Raw genomic sequence first — 25,098 nt, 5'->3', positions numbered from 1 at the left:
CTGTAGCTGTTCTATGCCATTTTGCCTGGATTAACTTTGGGAAGGTTCAGTGCCCTTGAAAGGTTAATAAAAAGTCTACACAAATGAGGAGAATGAGGAAGCTGTTATTCCTTTAAGCCCCTTCCACATATAAATGTGGAAACTTTGCTGGGTTAACTTTTGCAGCAGTGCTGGCAGAAGTCCCTTTCACACTTGCAGCAATCCTCCCCAAGTTCATGGGCAGAGCTGTCACTTAATGCCTCATCTCCCTGTTTGCCTTTAGATCCGAAAATCACCGGAATGAGGAGCAATGAAGTCACTTCCAGTTCCTCGACTTGAATCAGATTCTTCCTGGAGGGCTACTTTAAAAGAACCTCCACCAGCATATCTCGGCTGTCTGCAACTAATGTCTTAGAAGACAGCACCATTTGCAATCTGTTTTTTTTTTTAAATAACTTTTTATTTCAAGTTATACAGGGAAAACCATCCGGTGTCCCTTCACTTCATTGTGTTTTGCCTATTTTTGTCTTACAGTGTGGAGATGCGCTTAACGGACACAAATGTTCACCTCAACAGTAATTTAATTAAGTCACTAGGCTCTCTCAGCATTGCATTCATGTATGCTGATCGTATGAAACAAACGATTCACAGTTTCTACAAAAAGACATTTGTGTTTTACCTATCACTACAGTAAAACTGTTTAAAGAAAATCTTGGAGCTCTTTAAAGTTGAACGCTGTTACCTTAAATTGGAAAACAATATCTTGGCTAAATTTAGGTAAAGTTAAGAGATATAGAGAACTTCCTATGTGAAGCTATAGCCACTGGGAAAGATGCAATGTTATGACCCACTGCCAACTCCATTGAAATAATAATCTATTTTCAGAGGTGGGCAGAGTAGCCAAAAATTGTACTCAAGTAAGAGTAAAAAAGTACTTGGTGAAAAGACTACTCAAGTACTGAGTAACTGTTTAAACATAATAAATGATTTATTTTTTAGAAATCTTGTAATAAGAGACACAAATATAAAATAATGTGCAAATTCTGCTATTTACAAATAATAAAATAAAAAAATGAGCAAAAATAAATCACATCTTTACAAAATAAAGATGCATAAATAACACAAAGTTCCAAATCTCAGTTTTTCACAACAAAGCTTTTGAAGCCGATACCTACAGTAGGTAACACGTGACGTGATATCCTGTACACTGACAGTATAATACTGCATATGCACTTTGTGGTGTAGCAGGTCCACGGCTTCAAAAAAAAACAAAAACAAAAAGGCCAGATTCAAATCCATAAAGCTGCGTCACTCTCCGTGGGCGCAATTTCATGACTGTGGGGAGTTAATGAGGTAGTTGGAGCGAGTCGCACCTATACGTCTGCACCTGCGGGTCCGATCATTCTCAATTGATTTATTGGCTTCCTGCGGCGTGTGATCAAGGCCCATGGAGATGGGAGTGTATATATATATATATACGGGTCAGCACAAAAACGAAGGGGGAATCAAAGAAAAGGAGAAAAGACATGACATTAAAAGACATGAAAGGCAGGCTTGGGAACGACAATCTGGTTCTTGCAGTGAAGCTGTGACCGTTTAGCGGTGAACAGGAGCCGCACATGACTAAAAAGTGTCTCACAGGCTGCAAGACGCAGGACGTTTGTGTGTGGTCATGTGACTGCATGGCTACATCTGACTGGTGAAACAGTCATGCAATAGATCCACTGGCAACTTCTCTCTTGCAAAAATATAGTTTAATGTATAAATGGATAAACGTAATGAGTCGAGTGTTGCCCAATGTAGCGGAGTAAGAGTAGCGTTTCTTCTTCACAAATGCACTCAAGTAAAAGTTAAAAGTATAGTGCAGTAAAACTACTCTTAGAAGTACAATTTTTTAAAAAAAGTTCCTCAAGTAAATGTAATGGAGTAAATGTAACTCATTACTACCCACCTCTTTCTATTTTAAACTGTGCCAAAAAGTGTTTTCAATATGCAGAGCTTCAAATGTTTACAAAACAACAGACAAGTTGAAAATGCAAAATAATGAATAGTTTTGCCATGGTATTTCCAGTCCAAATTCTTTAATTTAAAGATAGAAAAAAAAATATAAGTGATGTTCTGGGATGGGGCATGTGCCCCCTTGCCCCCTGCATGGACACCCATACCCATGGACCCTCATGTGATGTATCCTGTGATGCAAAATGTACAGCAGATTTGTATAGACATCTTCTGCAGGGACATTATCACAGATTGGGGTTGAGACACAAAGTATTCATCCCTATGGATCTCTATATTTGGTCAAGCAGGAATGTTTAAACACAAAATATTTTTAAGTGCTTTCATTTTTTCCCCCTCTGGAAATCATTAACATTTCAGAGTAAAAGCACGTTCAAGTAGTCGTGGAAGGAATTTAAATAAATAACACCTAAAATGCAGCATTATCCTTAATTCATAAGGACAGTTAAAAAATATTCCCTTGTTTTATTTCCGTAAAACCTAATTAGGAGATTAAAACTAAATTCATAGCTCTGACCCCTACACCTCCTCAGTTCTTGATTATATAATTAGATGGGCTGGAAACTCAGCACTTACTGTATTTCTGGTTTCTGACCTTTTGTGCATTTTCAATACACAGTATGTCCTTAAAATAACAAAATCACTATCAAAGAGTATGGTGAATACCAAAACACTCAGTTATGTATACAGATACACATCAGAGAGCATATTTACAAGATGCTTTACAAGTGTGAAGCAGAAGAATATTATAGAAAAGATATGGTCCATATAGTCCAATAAGTTTGATGTGTCACATAACCCTCTTCCTATTGAAAAAACAAAAGTTGGATCCAAAATGGCCGACTTCAAAATGGCCACCATGGTCACCACCCATCTTGAAAAGTTTTCCCTCTCACATATACTAATGTGCCACAAACAGGAAGTTAATATCACCAACCATTCCCATTTTATTAAGGTGTATCCATATAAATGGCCCACCCTGCTAGTAGCAGTTCCACAAAATGGCTGCAGTAACAGGAAAAACAAAATGTCATCATGGCAAAGCTAAATATAATTATATACATATTTCCATAATTTCAGGAGTGTAATAGAAATTGTATAATCATTCTCATATGATCTCCAATAAATAAAACCTTCAAAAATAATAACAAACATACTAGAAAAAACGTATCCACAGCCAATAGTTGAAACAGCCCAAATCATCAAAGCGGTCATGCATCCAAACAAAACATCACTAGATCCTGCATACCCCAACAAGTGTGTCCCCCCTACCAAGTGATATCATATGTAGTGGGAAATGATGAATAAATAAAACTGAGAGAGTAGAGATGAGACACTGTTTCGGACTCTAAAGAATCTGCACTTATGGACAGCCTCTCTATGTAAAAATATGATATGAAGAGACCTTGATCATACATCTGTACAGCCATACTCATGGTTATTATCTATGCAGCATAAAGCAGTTACCTCACATGCAATCAATAGCTTGACTTTTACCGCCCCTCTGTTTGCACTAACAATTTACAACAAATGAAATTAGAAAGGTACACATTTGTTACAACACATAAAACAAAGTGGAAACTGATTAAAATAGATTAAACCAACAATATCTGTCCATTAATTAATTGTTGAACTATGGCTAGATGGCAATGGAGGAGATGAAAATTGTAATAGAGAGAGAGTCAAAGACAAAGTCAGACACTATTACAGTTCTGGTGACCTTGGCCACCGAGGCTTCTACGTCTTCTGGATGTTCTATGATAGTCTTTGCTGGGCTGTACAATCTGATGAGAGAATCTTCCCACCTGATGATTCACATCCTCCTTTATTTCAGAGGACTATTCTATAAAAAAGAGAACAGAGAGACAGAGAAGAGAAACAGAACAGAGGAGAGTTATAATTATCGTATTACTTTTATTTTTGTACAAAAAAATAACAAACAGAATAGAAGGAAATGGAAGGAAATTGAAATAATGAAAACAGACAAGGATGACAGTTTTCTCCATTGTTTAAAAAAAAAAAAATCAAAGTGCATCAGTGCTATCTAGTGTGATGATTAGCTACAGCTTCAAATGAACATTGCTCACAGATGGTTCATGGCCTTTTCTCTAGAGAATATACGATTTTTAATATATTCTGACATGAGAAGTTCATTTTGACTATGTATTGCCAGAAAATATCACAATCAGGTTGCTGTCAACCTACTAAGATATAGAAAGGAAATATAAAAATTATTTCATCTTATACATTTCCATATATAAATTACAGTATAAACTACAATGTTTGCATTTTTTAATGGCACCCTACTTTAGGTGCCACATATTTATTTTGACATTTGTTTTTCAATATATCTTAATTCTGCATATATTTTATATAATTTATAGGTTGGCTTGACACAGTCTGGGAACAAGCACCCTGTCAAATGTTTCTTACTGTGATGTACCACCTCATGCCAGGAAATACTCCACCTGCAGCCAGTATTAAGACAAAGTGAGATGTGGAAATGGACAAGGTGTTGTCAAGGGTGTAAGCCAAATGAATCTCTGAGAAGGACTGATTTGAAGGACATACTGTAGCCACCATCATTCACCCATTTGTAACTTCAGTCCACAGTCAGGAAGACCAAAACTCAGAAGAAGTTTCCTCTTATCAAACCACACTTTTTCCAGACCTGACACCATAAAACAAAAACACCCTACCCAGATGCTGCCAATTATACTTTGACAAAATAAGAAAGATGCATTTGTCTGATTATTCTGTGACCAATGACACTGACACAGAATTGCTGTCTTTGACAACAGCAACAGCCACGCAAAGACAGTCCGGTAGCTGATCTGCTCAGCATTCTTACCTCTTAACACTGGCAACTGCATGCTGACACTGTTAGTTGCATGCTCACTCTCTGTTAAACAGTAAAGCAAAGACAAAAGAAACACAACTGTACTTTGAGAACCTCCCTCTTAAATAGTATTTCAGTGGAAAACAAGCACTCTTAAATGTCTCACTGCAGGATGAGCTGCAGGTTTCCAGGCCTTCCATGTTAATGTGCTTGTCACACAATGTTTAAAACATTTAAAAGACTGAGCCCCGACCACTCCAATTGCTCACTCTTCTATCCTCTTTCCTCAGGACCACTCAATGAAGAAGACTTTTTGTTCTTTTAATCTAAAGAAGGGAGCTAGAGTAGGACAATTGTGTGTAGAAGAAAAACTCTAATTCTGAATAAAGTTTAGAGAGTGTTCCCACCTGATCGGTAATAGTTATTCTTCCTTGGTAACCTGGTCTCATCTTCTTGTCTCTTGTGCAACTCTGCAACCCAAGCTGATTTCTTTATTTTCTTAATTTTTTTTAATCTACTGTCATATGGTAATTTAACAGGCTTCAACTTCTACTGCCCCAAATTTATGTTGTTTTCCTTCTGTTCCTTTTGATAGACGTCTGAGTGCTGTGCTCAATCAGTGGTAAGATTTGCCTTCTTGAGTCAATGACAAAGTGGAGAGCAGTCTAGTTTAAGCAAACCAAATTTACATCTCTCTCGAGCCTGTAGTGGAATAAACAGGCTTGTGTAGGCAATGAACGAATAGCATTTGCATCCCGTGCCAGCTAAATGGGTTAATTTGCTGTAATCACAAACAGATTGAAGCCAAAAGACTTGACAGTTTATTGAGAGTCAATTAGATGTAAAGTGCAAAATTGTTATATTAGCGTGAAACAATTTGTTGATTAAAATCATGGGTTATAATATTCCATTTTAAATTAGTTTTGCCTTAATGAATGCAATTTAGATGGTATTATTTGAAGAAAATAACATTCCATATAATTAAACTTGACAAACCATAATTCAACCATCACCCAATTAAGAAATAAAATGGATTATAATATGGGATTAGGCACAGGGCTAAAACTGTAAAAGTATTTAAAACACTAATGCTTGAACAACGTGCTAAAAAATAACTAGGAGTTGCTGCAGTCAACTGAAATTATTGTAGCTTCTGTTTTTCATTATGCACACACTTTGTAACATAAGTTAGCTGTTATGCTTTAGAAGGAAAAAACTGAAATAATGAAATATTGCAATTAATTCTCTGGTGAACGTTTTGGCTTATTGAGGTTTGACTTCTGGCTTGGTCACTGTCTATGTAAATTAAAAATGGCAGACACACATGTTTTAGTTCACATCAGGCTCAGGCGAAAAACAGAGAACCATTGTCTGTAATGGGCTAAGGTTAAAAGGCAGGAAAATTGTTAAACTAAAATACCAAAGCTGAATACACAACCAAAAAATCAGTATCGAGAAAGATGGGCAAAGTTAAAACTAAATGCACTGCACAGAATTATCAGAATACAGTATACAGAGATGTTGATATGGAGAGTAGCTTACCACCACCTTATCCTTCCATGTCACATAACCAACCATAAAAATATGACCATTGCCAAATACCAGCACCTGCAACAACAGATCCAAAATACTGAAATTTCATCGACATAATGCTAAATAATATTCATAAGGAGAAAAAGTATAAATTCATAGAACTAAATTGTTAGTGAGTTAGCCACACTTCCATTATCTTCTGCATTATACATTTTCCTCCACTTCCCTCTATCCTGTACCACTTCCCCTTGCTCCTCTATCTCTTGCTTTCTCTTTTACAATATCTTTCCACATCTTTCTTGGCCTTCCTGCTCTGCTCCTTCCTACTGGAAACCATTTTTCCATCCTTCTTACTGCCCATGAATTGTCCATGCTCCCTACATGTCCTGCCCATCTTTTTCATTCTCCATACACCTATTTCACTCAGCTTTGTTTGACCAGCCTTTTCTTTCAAATCCTCGTTACTAATTGTTCTTGGCCATCTTATTCCCATAATCCAAACTGAAATGTGCATGTGCCAATACCCCAAATCATGGCTATGTTAATGAGTAGGCATTCAATCTTTGTCACTTGAGACTGAATATGCAAGGATGGGCTGTAATTTTGTGTGATGGAGTAATAGAAAACATATTGCCATCTGTTTATCTAATGTCAGATCTGTTAACATCAATTTGGGATTATCAGAGGAAGAGCAAATTCAACAGTAAAAAATCTTCAGATAACCAGATGGATGCTGCAGTCACTGCATGCTACAATGCCATGTATGACAGTAAAGGCACTTGACACTTGGATGGATGAAACTTAATTCTGAAAAAAGAATGTATTTATTTCACAGAACTGTGCATTTTAGCATCACAAAAAAGATTCTTAGGACAATGGCAACATGTGCCATGCATTTTTGGTGTTCCAATGAATGTCTGTGAATTTTTATATTTAATAATTTCAAACCCCAGTTGTTATATTGCCTTCTATAATAATTTATATAATCATTCGGTGCTTTTTCAAAATTTTCAGAAATTATTACAGAAAAAGAGAAGAGGTTTGTGCAGAGGAAAAGAAGGAGAGGCTCCAAAGTGATGCTGGAATGAGTCAAGACACTACGTAATGTTTTCAACAAATGGTATAATCAGTATCAAAACAGATTGAAAGCATTTGTTCCAGCAATCAATGTCATATCTTTAATCTTTTTGACTTCACAAAAATGCATTGCTGAGCTTTTTTTGGCACCAACTCAAGCATAATGACAAAATGATAAAGGTTGACCCTTGATCGCCAAATTTACATTTAATGTTAGAATTTCCTTAAATATTTAAAAAAACAAAACACACATTTGGCAGTGTGATGTACAGTATTACAAACCCTTGATATAAGCATTTTTGAGTGTTTATGTAAAGTTTTGTTGTTGAAAGAAATTCAGCTGCTCCTCCTGCATATTTTAAAGCAAATTTAGTTTCTGGATTCATTTTACTTTTCCAAATGAAGTTCACAGCGGTCACAGGATAAACGGTGATAGTAAAATTTCTGTTCCTTAGCAATCTTGAACCATTCACTCCACAGCCTAAAGTCGTAGTTCCTGCATGTGTTGTGCATCTACCCTGAAGTGAATTCCTAATTGGCCTAATCAATTACATTTTGTGAAGCTGCTGCAGTGTCAGATCTGTTAGGTGAGGTGAAGTCCATGGATTTTCAAGCTAGCCAAACCCCACATCCGTAAACCTTGTACAGAAAACATTCTGTATGCTGCTGAAATTTACCATTCCTCATCTTATCTTACCTAGAATTTTTATGTCTGTGATACAGAGGTTCAGTCCAGTCTATTCTAACAAAAATATATTTTTTAGATTTTATACCTTTTTCTGTGTGAATCTGTAAAGGGCTTTTGCCAGTGCTGGTCTGCGAAACTAGCACATTCTGTACTATCTGTTCCCAGCCCACTTACTATGGATTTGATATCATATGACATTTTCATTTTTTAACTGTGATATTATACATAAGTAGTTCTATTCAATGATCAAATATTTGCAATAGACTTTAAATCTGTTGAAGTATTTTGTGAGCTTTAGATATACAAAGATGTCGGGTATACTATAGATTATACCATTTATCTGTATGCTGATTAGTGCAGACGAATGTGTTTCTTAACTATGTTATACAAATAATCCTGCATTATTTAAGATAAGAGTTTCCATATTTTATTCAGTTTTGTCATGGTGAACTGACTTGTCTTGTCTCTCTATTATATAAAAAAATCCTTCGATGCAACAAGACTTTTCGAAGACAAGACTTTTTAGCAGAGAGATTTTTTTCAAGTCCCGCAAGACAAGACTTTTGCCTTGAGATTTTTTCCAAGTCACACCCTCATCTCAAACATTTTCAGACAAGACCACGGTCCTCTCAAATCTAATTTGTGTGAAAGGTTTTATCAGATACACTTCCTGCGCTTTCAGCTCTTACACATTTTAATGTTTTCCTCACTTTCACTTCCCAATTAGCACTAGAATCACCAGAGCCTATGAAAAAACGTATTGATCCGTTCCACCTTAATTCGCTTCTCACCTCTCAGTCAGCGTCTTTTGTCCTTTAAATGTGTTGATAAGCAGCAAGCAGTCTGCTATCACATCCCCCACCCTGCAAAGTTCTCAGCTCAAGTCTGTTTATCTGCGTGTCAGTTGCTTGGAGTTGTATAGAGTGAGAAGTCAAGCAAAATCACACCTTTTATAAATACTATATCATTATTACATGAAGTTTATAATGTGTGAAGCCTGAAGTCCAAATATCAAAGAAACACTTTCACAAAAGGTACAAATATAACAGTGGGCTTTTATTCAAAAATATAACTGCAGAAAAACAACACGCGTTAGGGTGCGACATTGACACACATTTACTACAACTGCTTCGTTACTGCAACGGTATCAACTGTTGACTGGTAATCAAAATACCAACCAATCTGACACTGCTATTTTCACATAAAGACACACTATAGCTCTGCACTCTGTAGGAAAATAGTAAATAAATCCAATTAAATAACATTCAATCTGGCTTTTATGTAAGTAACATATAAATGTTGATGTACAAGTATAACAAAAAAAGTGAACTTTTATTCAAGACTATAACCGAAGAAAAAGGAAAGTCACAAGTACACTGCAGAGCTTCCTGTGTTTGAGTGACACGGGCATGCTCAAAAAATACATGTGTAATGCCACGAAAAGTGCATGCAGACACATCAGTTCGCAAGCATTGGTACAAGAATGCAGTCTCTGGTAATTCTAGTGTTAAAGAAGACGTATATTGTCCAAATCGTATTGAAGAATTATACCACAAAATTAAAAATGAGTACACGTGAAATCCTAGCACAGAGAAAAGAGGAAGTCAAATGAATTAACAACAGAAATGTTGATCATTTACACATCAAAAAGGTTAAATGCATACAAAAATGTTGAATGGTAACACGGCAGATTGGTTAAATGCATATCGTCAGACTATGCTGAAATGTGATGGTGATCATGCAGATGATGAAAACAACAACTTACAATATCCCAAAGAATATCTACAACCATTAACACCGACCGGTCTTAGAACGCATGAATTACTGTAGAAAGAAGAATGTATCCAAGAAAGGTAATTAGACAACAAAGGAGATCTTGATATGCCATTCGTATTAAAATGTTAACAGTTTCCGGTTAGAATAGCTTTTGCAAAGACAATTAACAAATCTCAAAGCTAAACATTTGAAAAACTTATTTTATTTAATAGAGAGAAAGAAATGAAATGTAATCACGGGCAGTTATACATTACGTTGATGCATATGTAACAATTCCCATGAAAATAAAAATCTGTTTATTTTATTTATTTTTTTTCTTCCTTTAATTTTATTGATTTTATTGTAATCATACCATATGGATGGATGGATCCATTTTTACAAAAAATAGGATTGAAAACAAATCAACCCCCACCCCTGAGAAAGAGAGCATGGCCAACGGAATAAAACTTAAAGCTTGTAAAAATACATAAATTGAGTTTAAATGGCGAATAAAGACAAATGGAGAAGGAAAAAAAAAAGAAATGGGAAGAGAATCTATTTCCTCAGTACTTTAAGAGCTTATTGTAAAATATTCTTGATTAGATCCTGCCAGATTTTGAAAAAAAAAACAAACTGAGAATTATATTTTTCCAATTTCAAATAATATAAAACATCAATTACCCACTGACTTAAATGAGGAGAGTTAGGATTCTTCCAGTTTAGCAAAATAAATCTGTGTGCCAGTAGTGTAGTGAAGGCAATTACAGTTTGTTTGTCCTTCTCCACTTTAAGCCCCTCTGGAAGAACACCAAACACAGCTGTTAAAGGCTGTCTGGAAAGTACTTACAATTTTTTATCCAGAATGATGTTAATTTGGTGCAGGCCCAAAACATGTGACCCAGTGAGGCTGGGACTTGATTACAGTGTTCGCAGATTGGATCTCGTCCTGGAAACATTTTGGGACAATTTTAAGCGAGACAGATGTGCTCGATATATAATTTTGAGTTGAATAATTGTATGCTTTGTGCATATGGAGCTCGAGTGAATTCTCTGCATTGCTACCTTCCACTCCTTTTCTGATAAGTTGAGTGAGAGATCTTTTTCTCATTGTCCTCTTGGATCTTTGAAAGGGAGGGACTGTAAAATAATTTTATATATTGCAGAGATGCTGTCTGAGTCCTCGAAACTGAGCAATATTTTTTCCAGCATAGAGGAAGCTGCAAGATAAGGGAAATCGGGCAGGTTCTGTTTAACTAAGTTTCTATTTTGAAGACAGTGAAAGAAATATGTTACTGGAAAGTTAAATTTGGAATGTAATTGTTCATAGGATGCAAAGATGTTGTCTATGTAAAGATCTCTAAGCAATTTAATACCAAATGTTTTCCAGATATTAAAAACTGCATATGTTGCAAGGGTTGAAAAAGTTGGTTCTCATGCAGAGGTGCCACAGATAAAAGATTCTCCATCTTAAAATTCTTTCTACATTGGTTCCATATTCTGAGCAAGTGAAGCACAATTGGGTTATTAGTAGATTGGTGATAACTTGCATTTATTGGGGCACAAAGCAGGGAATATAAAGAAGTACTGCAGGATTTTATTTCTATTGCTGACCAAGCCTGTGTATGTTCATCTATTTGTGTCCAGGTTTTTATAGCTTGTATGTTTGCTGCCCAGAAATAAAACTGCCTTTGTAGGGTCGCTCTTTGGATACGTGGATACGTGGATGTTTTGAGTTCCAAATAAATTAGGTTATGGTTGAATCTAATTGCTTAAAAAATGATTTATTGGTGTATATTGGCATGTTTTGAAATAAAAAGAGAAGCTTTGGAAGGATATTCATCTTAACAATGTTAATTCTTCCAGCTAGAGTGAGATGAATTGTTGACCATCTATGCAAGTCTTGCTTAATTTTTTCCATACAGACAGTGGAATTTTGTTGATAAAGAGCTTTATGTTTACTTGTGATATTTACCCCTAGATATTTAAAATGATCTGCAATGATAAAAGGGAAGGTGTCCAATCTGATATTGTATGCTTGAGAATTCACTGGAAAGAGCACATTTTTATTCAAATTCATTCATTGTTCAAGTCCTTCTCTGATAATCCCCTTTATCTGATAAGCATTTCGACAGTGAACTGCCAGTGGTTCAATGGCGATTGCAAATAGCAGTGGTGACAAGGGACATCCTTGTCTGGTACCATGTTCTAGTTTAAAGTAATCTGAACAAATGTTGTTAATACAAACTGAAGCTTCTGGATTGGTATACAGCAGTTTGATTCATGCATAAATGTTCGGGCCAAACCCAAATTTCTCTAATGTAGTGAAAAGGTAGTTCCATTCAATCATATCAAATGCTTTTTCTGCATCCAACGATAATAATATCTCTGGGGTGTTTGACTTTGCTGGTGAATATATTACATTAAACAGGCGTCAAAGATTGGAAGCTAAGTGTCGTCCTTTAATAAATCCAGTTTGATCTTGTGATATTACAGAAGGCAGCACTTTCTCCACCCTTCTAGCTAGGACTTTGGAGAGTATCTTAACATCATTATTCAGAGGTGAAATTGGTCTGTATGATGCACATTGTAATAAGTCCTTATTTTGTTTAGGAAAGACGGTGATTAATGCTTGGTGAAAAGTCTGAGGTAGAATTTGATTGTCTCTAGCTTCTGTAAATGTTGCTAATAAGAGGGGAGCTAGCCGAGTGGAGAACATTTGGCCAGTCCAGTCTTTTTGCAGCCAGAACTGATCCTTGCTTAGTAAGTGGGTCTCCTGTAAAAATACTATTTTACCATTTACACCTGTTAGGTGAGAAAATACTTTCTCTTCAATTCGTGATTCAGGCCTTTAACATTCCAGCTGACAAAGTTAACTGTCCCATCATGGACTCATTGATTCTGAATTTTTGACGTCATTTTGTAGTCTTAACTAGAAGGGAGACAGCTTTAAGCTTAAAACCCAATTTTCCCTAGAGTTATTGCCATGCAGCCTATTGTTACATTGGTAGTTATCATTATAAGGATTAAAAGGATAGATTAGATATAGCTTGCTCTGTTTCTCTCCCCCCCTTATCCCCCCACCCCCACCATTTTGCCTCGCCACGTGAGGCTGGACCCCACGTCGCAAAGTCCCAGTCCTCTGACATACCTAGAGACAGAACACGTCCAAAACAAAACAAGCCCCCCAGCAGCGGCATTTGAGGATTAAAAAGTAGAGATATCTATTGCCGATAAAGTCTAAATACTATAAGCATAAAATAGAATCTTCAGCAGTTTTGAAATATTAAGACAGTAAACCCAGGGAGTGGTGTTAAAAAGTGGCCCTGGATAAGCATAGTAAACCCTAATGCAATAATAACAATAACAATGAAGCAAGGGTATGATGTTAAACGGTCTCCTTTAGAATAGTTAAAAGCAAAAAAAAATCTAATTTCTTCCACACATACGCCTATAATTGTAATTAAAACATAAACAAAAAGTGTCTGAGAAGAGAAAAGAATCTCTGTATCTGCTTTAAAGTCCTCTCCAATTATTTTTGAGAACAGTTCAGCTATTTCAGTTCAGTGGGTTTGGACTTTCATGATTCTCAGGTAGACCTTCGTTTCTAATATTATTCCTTCTGCATCCATCTTCCAGAGCCGCAAGTCTTTCTCCGAGTTTTTGGCATTCGGAATTCGCAGGTGTAGCTTTTACATCAGCGTTAAATGCAAAATGTTCCTCTGTTTCAATTTGAGCCGTGAATATCTGCTTAACGTCTTCCAGCTGATCGGCAAGTTCTCTCAGTTCAGACACATTTTCTTGAATGTGTTCCTCAATTTTTCTCAGCATATCTTTAAAAACTGCATCAAAACGATTATATTTACGTTTTTCCAAGTCTTTATATTCCTGCTGCATCTCTTGCAGCTCTAGCCGCAGCTTCTCGTTTGTCTTGAACAAGCCATTTATTTCTTTCTTCATATTTTTCTGAATGTCTTTCTTGAGCTCACTCATGGCCGTGGCCATGGCCAATGTTGCAATTGTTTCCTTCAGTTCAGAAAAATCGTTTTGGCTTTCATGCTCCACAGCAACCCCTGCTACAGTCAATGCTTCGGGCTCGCGAGGAGTAGATGAATGTGTGGATTGCAAGGCCATTTCCAGTTTCAAGCGATCTTCTGGAATCGGTGAGCTATCATAACCTGCATCACTTGCAACTTCACTCCCATTTTCACTCTCAATTGGAGATGTTACAGTGGATTGGGATCCTAGGAAGTCTGTGCTTTCGCCTGTCTGTTCCAGGTCAGTCTCTGAAAGGCCGTAACTTGCACTTGGGCTTGATAAAAATCTGTTTAAATTGTACATCTGCATCCCCATACACAAGCGGCAGAACCGCAAAGTGGCTAGCACATAGCGCAGGCCGGCAGGGTTGGCGAGCAAAACGAGCAGGGGCGAAGACCCCTAGTTGTAATAAAGAATGGCCATCACGGAGACATTGTTAGCAGTGATCTCGACTATTCTTTAATGAGAATTTCCCCTAAAAGCATGATATAAAGCAAGTACAAAATCAAGCTGTCCGTACCAGTCTATTACACTCTTTCAACAAAGAAGCCTGCAAGTCTTCTTCCCCCTAAGACATCAATGTGCACTCATGATTAAATTGAATCTCTGGGTCTTGCTCTACAAATACATATTATGAGGATGAGTCAGATGAACACCTTAAAAAAGAAATTCTAAACATCATACCATTATCAGGTACAGTATGTTGGCAACATTATTAGCAATGACATTAGGAGTGTCCAGCAGGTCATATCACGGTCCAGACAATCTACAGTACGTGACCTCATAATGGCAGTGTAAAGATGGCAGCCCCCTGGAAACAAAAGAGGAGTAGCATTCTGTCATCCACTTTGTGGGCAATGAAAGATTGAAATCTATTGAAATTCATCAAGATGTGAAGTTCAGAGCAGAGGTGTCTTGTTGCAGCATGACAATGCTTGGCACCATACTGCCTGTGCAATAGTTGGAACCATCGAGGACTTGCACTTTGAGTGAGTTTCACATCCACCATACTTACCAGATTGTGTCCCCAGTGATTAAAAACATCTTTGGACCACACAAATAGGTGATGTGTGGAAAGAATTTCATGTCAGATGGGGAGGTGCAGCAGGTGGTGCATGAGTGGTTGTGCACACAACCAAAAGACTTTTCTTCTAGAGAAATCCATGCACTATGTAAGCGCTGGAGGACTTGTTTCAAATGCCCTGGGGATTCTGTAGAAAAATGATGCAGTTGCATGACACCTTTGCTGCAATACGTTAGGAAAAAATAACATATAATGTTTTCAGTTTACTCGCCTTTTTATAAGAAATTTGATTGATGCCACAATGTGTATTCTGTAATTATCAGTAATTAGTGGATTTTGATATAACTCATTGAACAAATCAAATACAGGAAGTGAAATAATTTTAAAATAACTCCACCAACTATTCTATTTCTATGTATGCTGTGTCCTTGATCATTTATCCACTTTTGGTTTATAAATAGTCATTAAAAGAATTCTCTTCCACAAGATGCTTTACAAAGTACATGAGTATTAGACTGAAACTCATAAAATGTACAATAAACCGGAGACTTTTATTATACTGTATGTGCTTGAGGCTACTGCACCTGGTAGTTTGCGAGTGGCACTGCATCCATAAAACACTAGTGAATTATTCCAAGCTGGAAATCTAACCATTTTAACATACTTGCAAATATATTTAGTTACATAAATCTCTGTAATCCAATGTTCTGAGTTGTTCTGTGCCAACAATAAATTATACTTTTTCTCAAGCTCCATGTCCCTCATGTAAAGCAGCTTGCAATTTTCAGATTTATTTTGTGTTTTAAAACTTCAAAGTGAATATACCTACTTAAAATTATTAATCACATGTCTCCAAAGGAAAAAAACTCTTCTAGTTAAATGTATCCATTTTTAGGATCAGTTTGTCTTCTCATGCTGTAGGCCTTACTGACTTATTATTATTTAACAATCTATGACATTGTGTAAAGTATTCCTTCCAAATATTCCCTGATATGTTGGCTCTGGATTGACAAAGTGAAATCTCTCCTTTGCAAATAAAAATGGAAATGGGAACTGTGACACCAGTGGCTCCATCTACTGGTAAGAGACACACATGGCAAATACCTTCACAACAGTAAAAACAAAAGCGGTGTGTCAAGCATTACAAGTGGAATTTACCAGGTATTAAGAAAGTTATTGTACTATACCACTATATGATTTCAAAGCACATTAAACTTGCAATAACAGCGACCAAGGTACAGTACTGTGTAAAAGCCTTGGGCCATCTGAGAGAGTTATTCTTAAAATAAATTATGTGGTTATGTTTTTGTGTCTGTGAAGACATTACAGTATATAACATTAGAATTCATATAAATATCTAGATGCTAAAATAACACAAATAAGTTTTGTGTGGGTTTCCTTTGAATGAAAAACTGAAGTAATTTGCTTTGGTAAACTTCTGTATAATGTTTTTCAAGTTGCCCCCTAGGAAGTTTTTCCACGTGTCTTCTGGTTTTTGCTGCAACTCCTCATTTGACATTTTTGTCCAAGCAGTGCACCACAGATCAGTTACATTTGAGGCTGCCAAACCCATACTGCATGCTTTCCATATGCAGACTTCTCCTCCAACCAACCTGGTACGCGCAAACGTTTTTCATGTGAGTAATAAAAAAAAATTTTGAGCACCAATATTAGCAACGCATTTCTGTATATAGCACAAACAACCATCACACATATGATTATTTACTGTACAGCATACTTAATGTTAAGTATCGAAAAACTGACTGAACTGATATAACAATGTTTTTATAAAAAAGTTTACTTCTGCTCAAAAATTTCACAGAATATTCAAAAAGTTTCTCTGCTGACCTTTTCTGTCTTGCATAAGTTATCAACAAAATATTAACACTGTCCATAATTTTAAAAGAGTTTAATTCTCATCAGGATACCCAAATGCTTGGTATCTAAATGATTTCTAGATTTTGTTTTATATTGTTCATTAGACTAAATCCTCTTTCACAGTCAGCATTTGAGGCCTGGAATGTGCTAGAAATGTCCAAAAGTGAGAATAACTCCTTGAAATAATCCTTTTGTTTAGTAAATGTAACCATATCACAGTTCCATCATCTAATTTTTCCTTAATCAGTTTCTTCATCCTTGTTCAGTGGTTTAAACACTATCACATCTCCCTTCACAGCTTTAAGAAGTCCTTCAAATTTTGTCTTCTTAACAGATGAGCTTGTAGAAAATTGTGTAAATCGTTCTTAGTAAAAGTTCTTAGTAATCATTTTTTGTAATCATTTGTAGCCTCAATGTTATTCATCAGGGTACTGTCATTTCAAGTATCATCAACTTACAATGTGCTATACAACGTCGCTCTGATAAGTGTGGAATGGACTACTGCAGAACAGCAGCTACACCTCTTTGTTTGCCCTGCATGACTGCTGAGCCGTCTGAAATAAACATTACTGTTTGGTTTGAATAGGACTTGGTTTCCAATGTAAACTGTTGAATAGCCACAAGAATAGATAAACCGTCACATGCTGTTACTGTTATTATGTCAGAGAACATAGTTTTAGAGAATGGTCTTGCTTTCATTCCTAATTTTAATGCATACAATTAACATTTTTTAAACTGTTTTGTCAGTTGAAAGTGTGGTAGGCTGATTTGCTTATTTCATTTAACACATTTGTTTTGATTGTTGAAGTTATGCACTCAATGAACTCAAAAGTGTATTTCTCACTTTGCCAAAAATGTTATCTAAGAAAGTTTTTATCTTGTTGCTTGTTTTTGGTGCACAAGTTCTTCTCTGTCTTCACATTCTTCCATCAACTATGTTAATCTTTTTATTTCTGTTTTGTTTTCAAACAACCCTTTCAATTGACTTTTAAGTTCTAAGACTAAATCAGTATGAGATTTTTGGTTCAAATTGAGATGGTCCACTTTCCTGTCACTCCATGCATTCCCTGAGGTCCATTTGTTAAAAGGTCCTGCTTTCAAACATTTTTTGCAAATGATACCACCCATCTGTGGACCCTGAACAGAAGAGGTGCCGCATGTTAATTTATCAACATTACTGCATAAAAAGAAAAAAAAATCACAATGTAAAACAAAATTAAAAAAAATAAATTTCATGTAAAACTGTTGTATTTTATATGTAACTCTTTCCAATATACACTGTGTGCACAATTATTGGGCAAGTGAGTATTTTGACCATATCATCATTTTTAATGCGTATATTCCAACTCCAAGCTGTATTAACTTGAATGCTTATTGGATTTAAGCACGTCAGGTGATGTGTATTTGTGTAATGAGGGAGGGTGTGGCCTAAGGAGATCAACACCCTATATCAAGGTGTGCAGAATTATTAGGCAGCTAGTTTTCCTCAGGCAAAATGGGCCAAAAAAGAGATTTAACTGACTCTGAAAAGTCAAAAATTGTAAAAAGTCTTTCAGAGGGATGCAGCACTTTTGGAATTGCTAAGATATTGGTGTGTGATCACAGAACCATCAAACATTTTGTTGCAAATAGTCAACAGGGTCGCAAGAAACGTGTTGAGAACAAAAGATGCAAATTAGCTGCCAAAGATTTGAGAAGAATCAAACGTGAAGCTACCAGGAACCCATTATCCTCCAGTACTTTCATATTCCAGAGCTGCAACCTACCTGGAGTGCCCAGAAGTACAAGGTGTTCAGTGCTCAAAGACATGGCCAAGGTAAGGAGGGCTGAAACCCAACCACCACTGAACAAGAAACATAAGTTGAAACGTCAAACCTGGGCCAAGAAATTTCTGAAGACAGATTTTTTTCAAAGGTTTTATGGACCGATGAGACGAGAGTGACTCTTGATGGACCAGATGGATGGACCTGTGGATCAGTAATGGGCACAGAGCTCCACTCCAACGTGGAGGTGGGGTACTGGTATGAGCTGGTATTTTTAAAGATGAGCTAGTTGGACCTTTTTGCATTGAAGATGAACTCAAAATCAACTCCCAAACCTACTGCCAGTTTTTGAAGACGCTTTCTTCAAACAGTGATACAGGAAAAGACCATGATTTTTATGCAGGCCAATGCTCCATCACTTGCATCGAAGTTCTCCACTGCGTGGCCAGCCAGTAAAGGCCTTAAAGATGAAGGAATAATGACATGGCCCCCCTTCCTCATCTGACCTAAACCCTATCGAGAACTTGTGGGCACTTCTTAAACGTTAGATTTACGGGGGAGAAAAACAATACACCTCTCTGAAGAGTGTCTGGGAGGCTGTAGTCACTGCTCCACAAAAGCTGATCGTCAACAGATCAAGAAACTGACAGACTCCATGAATGGAAAGGCTTATGACTGTTATTGGAAAGAAGGGTGGCTATATTGGTCATTGATTGATTGATTTATTTTTTTGAAATGTCAGAGATGTTTATTTGTAAATTTTGAGGTGTTTGTTTATTATTCTCACTATAACAGATGAAAATAAACAAGTGAGATGGGAAAATTTTCATTTTTCCTTTAGTTGCATAATAAATCTGCACACTAATAGTTGCCTAATAATTGTGCGCACATATGTATTCCCCTGATGATGTTCACACTCACATTTCCGTTGTGAATCATTCAGGTTTCAGGTTTATTAACATTTTGGATTGACTGATAGCACTGTGTTTGTTCCATATTAAAATGAATCCTCAAAAATACAACTTGCCTAATAATTGTGCACACAGTGTACATTTAAAAAAGTTTTAAAATGCATTTTTTATGAAAAACAAGTGAATTATCCTCAAACCATTATCTGTGAGATATTAAGAATACTATTGCACTAAATATTTATTGAAATGTATATTAATGGAGTTAATAATGAGATATCTTCTTCTTCTTGTTCTTTCGGCTGCTCCCGTTGGTGGTTGCCACATCTTACTCTGTTACACCCATCACCTGCATGTCTTCTCTCACCACATCCATAAACCTTCTCTTAGGCCTTCCTTTTTTTCTCTTGCCTGGCAGCTCTGTCCTTAACAACCTTCCTCCAATATACTCAGCATCTCTCCTCTCGACATGTTCAAACCAATGCAATCTCGCCTCTCTGACTTTGTCTCCCAACTGTCCAACTTCAGCTGACCCGCCAATGTGCTCATTTCTAATCCTTTCCATCCTTGCCACACTCAATGCAAATCTTAGCATCCTTAACTCTGCTACCTCCAGCTCTGTCTCCTGCTTTCTGGTCAGTGCCACCATCTCTAACCCATATAATATAGCTGGTCTCACTACCGTCCTGTAGGCCTTCCCTTTCACTCTTGCTGATACCCGTCTGTCACAAATCACTCCTGACACTCTTCTCCACCCATTTCCCCCTTCCTTCTCTTTTTTTCACCTCTATTCCACAATCCCAATTACTCTGTATTTAAACTCATCCACTTTCACCAACTCTACTCCTTTCATCCTCACCATTCCACTGAACTCCCTCTCATTTACACACATGTATTCTGTCTTGTTCCTACTGACCTTCATTCCTCTCCTCTCTAGAGCATATCTCCACCTCTCCAGGGTCTCCTCAGCCTGCTCCCTACTATCGCTACAGATAACAATGTCATCAGCAAACATCATAGTCCACAGGGACTCCTGTCTAATCTCGTCTGTCAACCTGTCCATCACCATTGCAAATAGGAAGGAGTGCAGAGCCGCTCCCTGATGTAATCCCACCTCCACCAGCTCTTCTTCCAATATACTGGCATCACTGTGAATCAAACATTTCACATTTGGACTCATTGCACCAAACAATTTTCTGCCATTGGTTGTCACTCCATGCTTTATGGTCTTTTGCTTGCTGCATCTTTTCTGCATGTTGCCTTTCTGCAACAAACCCTCCAAGAAAATTTCTTTAAAGTCTTCCTATAATGGAAGAGTGTACCTTGGCGTTAGATGTTGAACTGTTCTACCAGTGCAAACTGAACAGATAGTTTTATTTTGAAGAGGATCAAGAGATGCTCAAAAGACTAGACAGGAACCAGCAGCACATGGGAAAGTCAGCAAAATGGATCAGGAACTCTTGATATTTCAGTGCAAGATCTTCTTTTCAGGTGAACATTGAACATCAGATAAAGAAGGTTAGGCCTCTGAAGGTCAAGAGAAGCCCAATGCCCAAGGACCTCCAAGGAAGACAACAACAACACTAACCTGCCCAACACTAATCTGCCCTGTGAAGTAGAATCCCCTTCTGGCAGTAACAGGATTTGAAATGGCAACCTTCCAGAAACCTATACAGATCCCTAGCTTTAGAGTCACCGCTCTGCCCCAATATGGACAGCAGACAACAGAGGAGATCACAACAAAAGTCCAGTTAGTAGCATCCCTGGTGAAGAAAACCTCTGGGGGGGTTCCACAGTCAGTTATGATGTCTAGCACTCGATCACCTTATCATCTTAGCCCACATTCCACCCTTGCATACCATAACGATATGCCTGTTTTAATCCCAAGAAGTGTACCCCCTGAACATTGAGGCGTATGCTCTTCCCAACCACACACAGATAACCTTCCTCTTGTATGTGAGTCTATGGCACCTGTGCCATTGAAATGGAGTGCTGGTCCCATAAAGTGGTCTATACACATGTGGAATTGAATTTAGGCCAGTTTTAAAAAAATGTTCTTGTTCAAGTCAATGGCCGTGTGTTTCACACAGAATAGTTGTATTCATATTAGGTTAGATTGCAAGTTAAAACATGGCTCAAATATGAGTTAATAATGTGGTTTGGGAGTACATCATTGTGGTACTGTGTGCTGTGACTGTGGCAGTTTACACCTAGTATCATATCAAAACCATATGTAATGTTATGAAATCCAAAAAATTATTGACTGAAATATAGTGAATAATTAACCAAGCTCAGCGATGAAATAAAATAGTACATCTAAAAGACATCAAAGTGGAAATCAGATATTGGTAAGCCATTGCACCATCATTTAAAAAAGTAAAATGTAAAGAAATATCATATGGTTATGAAGTGAATCATGCTGCTGGCTCACAGCTCCAAAGAGTCTGGGCTTAAATCCCAGCCACATCCAACAAATCCTTTTCCAGAACTAAATAGCAGGTTTTTTGAAACCACTGCTTCTGTTACATTTGTCATGGAAAAAAAAACTACTCCATCATCAAAAAAGGCAGTCACGGAGCCCAGAAGAGAATGCTGAACATTTCTTTATTGCAAATATATTAGTCCATGGAGTGAGCAATCAATTAAACAATTCATCTGCTTTTATAATTATTCTAATTATCATTACCTCATCTGATACCTCACGACATCTGACTCATAATATGCAGAACTGTATTACCTCCTCCAATCAACTAACATCACCAGTAATTTCTGACTCTAGTTGATTCTCCCATTATTCTAAACACTGCTTCGTTAAGAGGGGTGTTTTGCGGATTGTCCTATTTATCTTAGCAACACTTCATAGGAAAGGTATATGGGCTTACCCATCAGTTTATTCCCTCTTTCTGGAGGGGTGTTCATTACTCATTTACCTCATTCTAACCACGAAAAATGAATTTGGTGGCTTCTGTAAGACAAGACAGAGACCTCTTGTGCTTTCATCTTTAAGTTACATTTATTGAACCTTTGATTTACACTCAATTCTTTTTCTTGTGTTTAATAATTCATTATGTTAAGGTGTCACATATATACTTGTAATAAATTTTAAAAGATTATCATATATTAACTAAAAATTCCATACAGTCACACCTACACTGACATCATCGGGTATAAGGCAGTAACCAGACAAAAACTGGACATCAACCAGTCATTGAGTTTGCAAACAAACACACTATACTATTGTTAGTCAACTTAGACTGCATGGCTGTGGAGTGTAGGAAAGCAAATGCAGACATGGAAAAAATGAACCAGATACACTTTGTCAATCACTTGCATCACCACCAATAAAAAGATCAACTACACTTCATTTAAAATATTAGAGAATAAGACAATTACTGTTTTTCAAAGTTTCAAGTAGTTGGTGTCACTTGTAAATTTGCTTGCACATGTAAAGATGACATGGTGGTTCTATTTACTATGTGCACCAAAGATTGCCACCAACAAGGAATTTTTCCGAGGGCAGTGCCCTTCTTTCTGCCACTTTACATCCTCTCTGAGACATTACTCGTAGTAGGAACTGAACAAAGATATCCTCCCATATGTCATATATCCAATGGGATGGGTCTCACACTGGGCCTTTTAAGAAAATCCCATGTGTGGAAACAGTGAGCTCTAACTTCATATTATTTAAAAGTCAAACAGATGAGATCTCTTGAGAAGACATTGGACCCTAGCATGTGTAGCAGAATGCAGTTTCACTCCCAACAATGTGTTCCAGTCGGTAACTGCTGTACAAATAGGTTGATTTGGACATTGATGCAGTTTTTGTAATTTTTCTCTCTGTATAACATCACAAAGGAGTTGAAAATAAACAATCAAAATGTGACGGAAGTAAAGACTTTCAGTTTGAATTTAAGGGATTTGACAAAGGTATTGCATTAAGCGTTCAAAAATTGCAGCCATTTTTCAGAGTCCCTCCATTGTTTACTTTTGAGAGTTAAGTCTATTTAACGATGAATGAGCCACAGAATCACTTTCCCCCTTTTATAGCCAAGGGAAACTTAATAAATTAATACATGTGTTTCTATTTTGCCGAATAGATTACTGCAGTGCTCTTATATCAGGACTACCCAAGAAGGATGTAAATTGGCTACAGCTTGTCCAAAATGCAGCAGCAAGATTTTTAATCAAAAAGAAAAAATAGGAGCATGTATCCCTAATATTAATATCTTTATATTGGCTGCCAGTGTCCTCTAGAATCAATTTTAAAATACTTATACTTGTATATGAGGCTCTAAATAATCTTGTCCCTTCACACATTTCATTTATATACTGAATCGCAACCTTAGATTAGCAAATACTGGTTTGCTTGTTATTCCAAGATCAAAGCATAAAACAACTTGTGAGGCAGCTTTCTATTCCTATGCACCTAAAATTAAGAATAATTTACCAACAGAAATACACCATGGTAAATCTGTGAAACATTAAAAAAAACTCTAAAAACCAATTTTTTTTAAATCTGGCTTTCCAGTAATCAAAACATAACATAGTGATCTGTTGATAAGTTTAGCTCTTTGATATATAAATACCCAGCATTAATCCTTAATGCTTTGGTGGTGCTACGTGCTACCCACACCTGCTCAAAGTGCTCTATTCTGCCATCTTCTGGCAGCTCCTAAAATCTTAGGACATCTCACAAGCTCTCCTAAATCCTGGTTAAGTTAGAAGTAGTTTCCTAAATTAGGAAAACTGATAAAAAGGCTTTTACTCCTTCTCCTAAGAGCAGGACCAAATTTATGTCTTTTAGGACTGCTTACCTACTCTGAAATGCTTGATAAATATGATCACAGTTATTTCTGTTGAAGCGATTATTGTTCAACATTTTTACGTTTCATTTTAGTTATATCACATGTTAAGGTTGCCCATATTTTAGTTTTCTTCTGTTCCTGTCCCTGTTTTTATTGCTTTTTTTCTTTACCAGCTTCCAATTAACATTGAGATGCAAATGACAAAAGGATTTAGCAGCTCACCGTATATCTTGGCACCATAAACACCAGTATGTGTTCATCATGAAGTATCCGTTTGAATAAAATATTTGTACAGAAACAGAAGAGAAAAACAAAATATGAATTTGTTAAAGGACACAAATCATTTGGTTGATATTTTAGGTAAAGAAAAATCTGCAATATATGAATGACATGACTGATGAGCCATAAAATTAAATAAGAAAAGTTATCAGTAAATACTGGCTTCTAATCAATTAAAATGAAAAAATGCAGCCCCTGTGCTACTTCAGTACTGAACTTGAGGATCCCTAATTTACAAGAACAATGATAACTGCCCACAACAAAATATTTAATCATATTAAGTAAATTGTTAAACCTGAATAATTTTTTCAGAGGTGCATACTAACAATACATTTACTCATGCCTTTGTCCACTTTACTGTATAGTTAAATTGGTCATTTGCACGGAACTTAGAATTACTTAGGAACTCCACATACTTCAAAGCATGTTCTTGACTTTTCTCAAGAGTGGACTGGAAAAACGGCTCAGGAAAGGAATGGCCAATGGGGATTCTTAAAGCTCTGGGAAACTAAGATGAGC

Source organism: Polypterus senegalus, chromosome 7 (assembly GCF_016835505.1).
Source record: "Polypterus senegalus isolate Bchr_013 chromosome 7, ASM1683550v1, whole genome shotgun sequence".
Taxonomy (NCBI): domain Eukaryota; kingdom Metazoa; phylum Chordata; class Cladistia; order Polypteriformes; family Polypteridae; genus Polypterus; species Polypterus senegalus.
The sequence above is the reverse complement of the archived record's forward strand: the minus strand, read 5'-3'. Positions refer to the sequence as shown.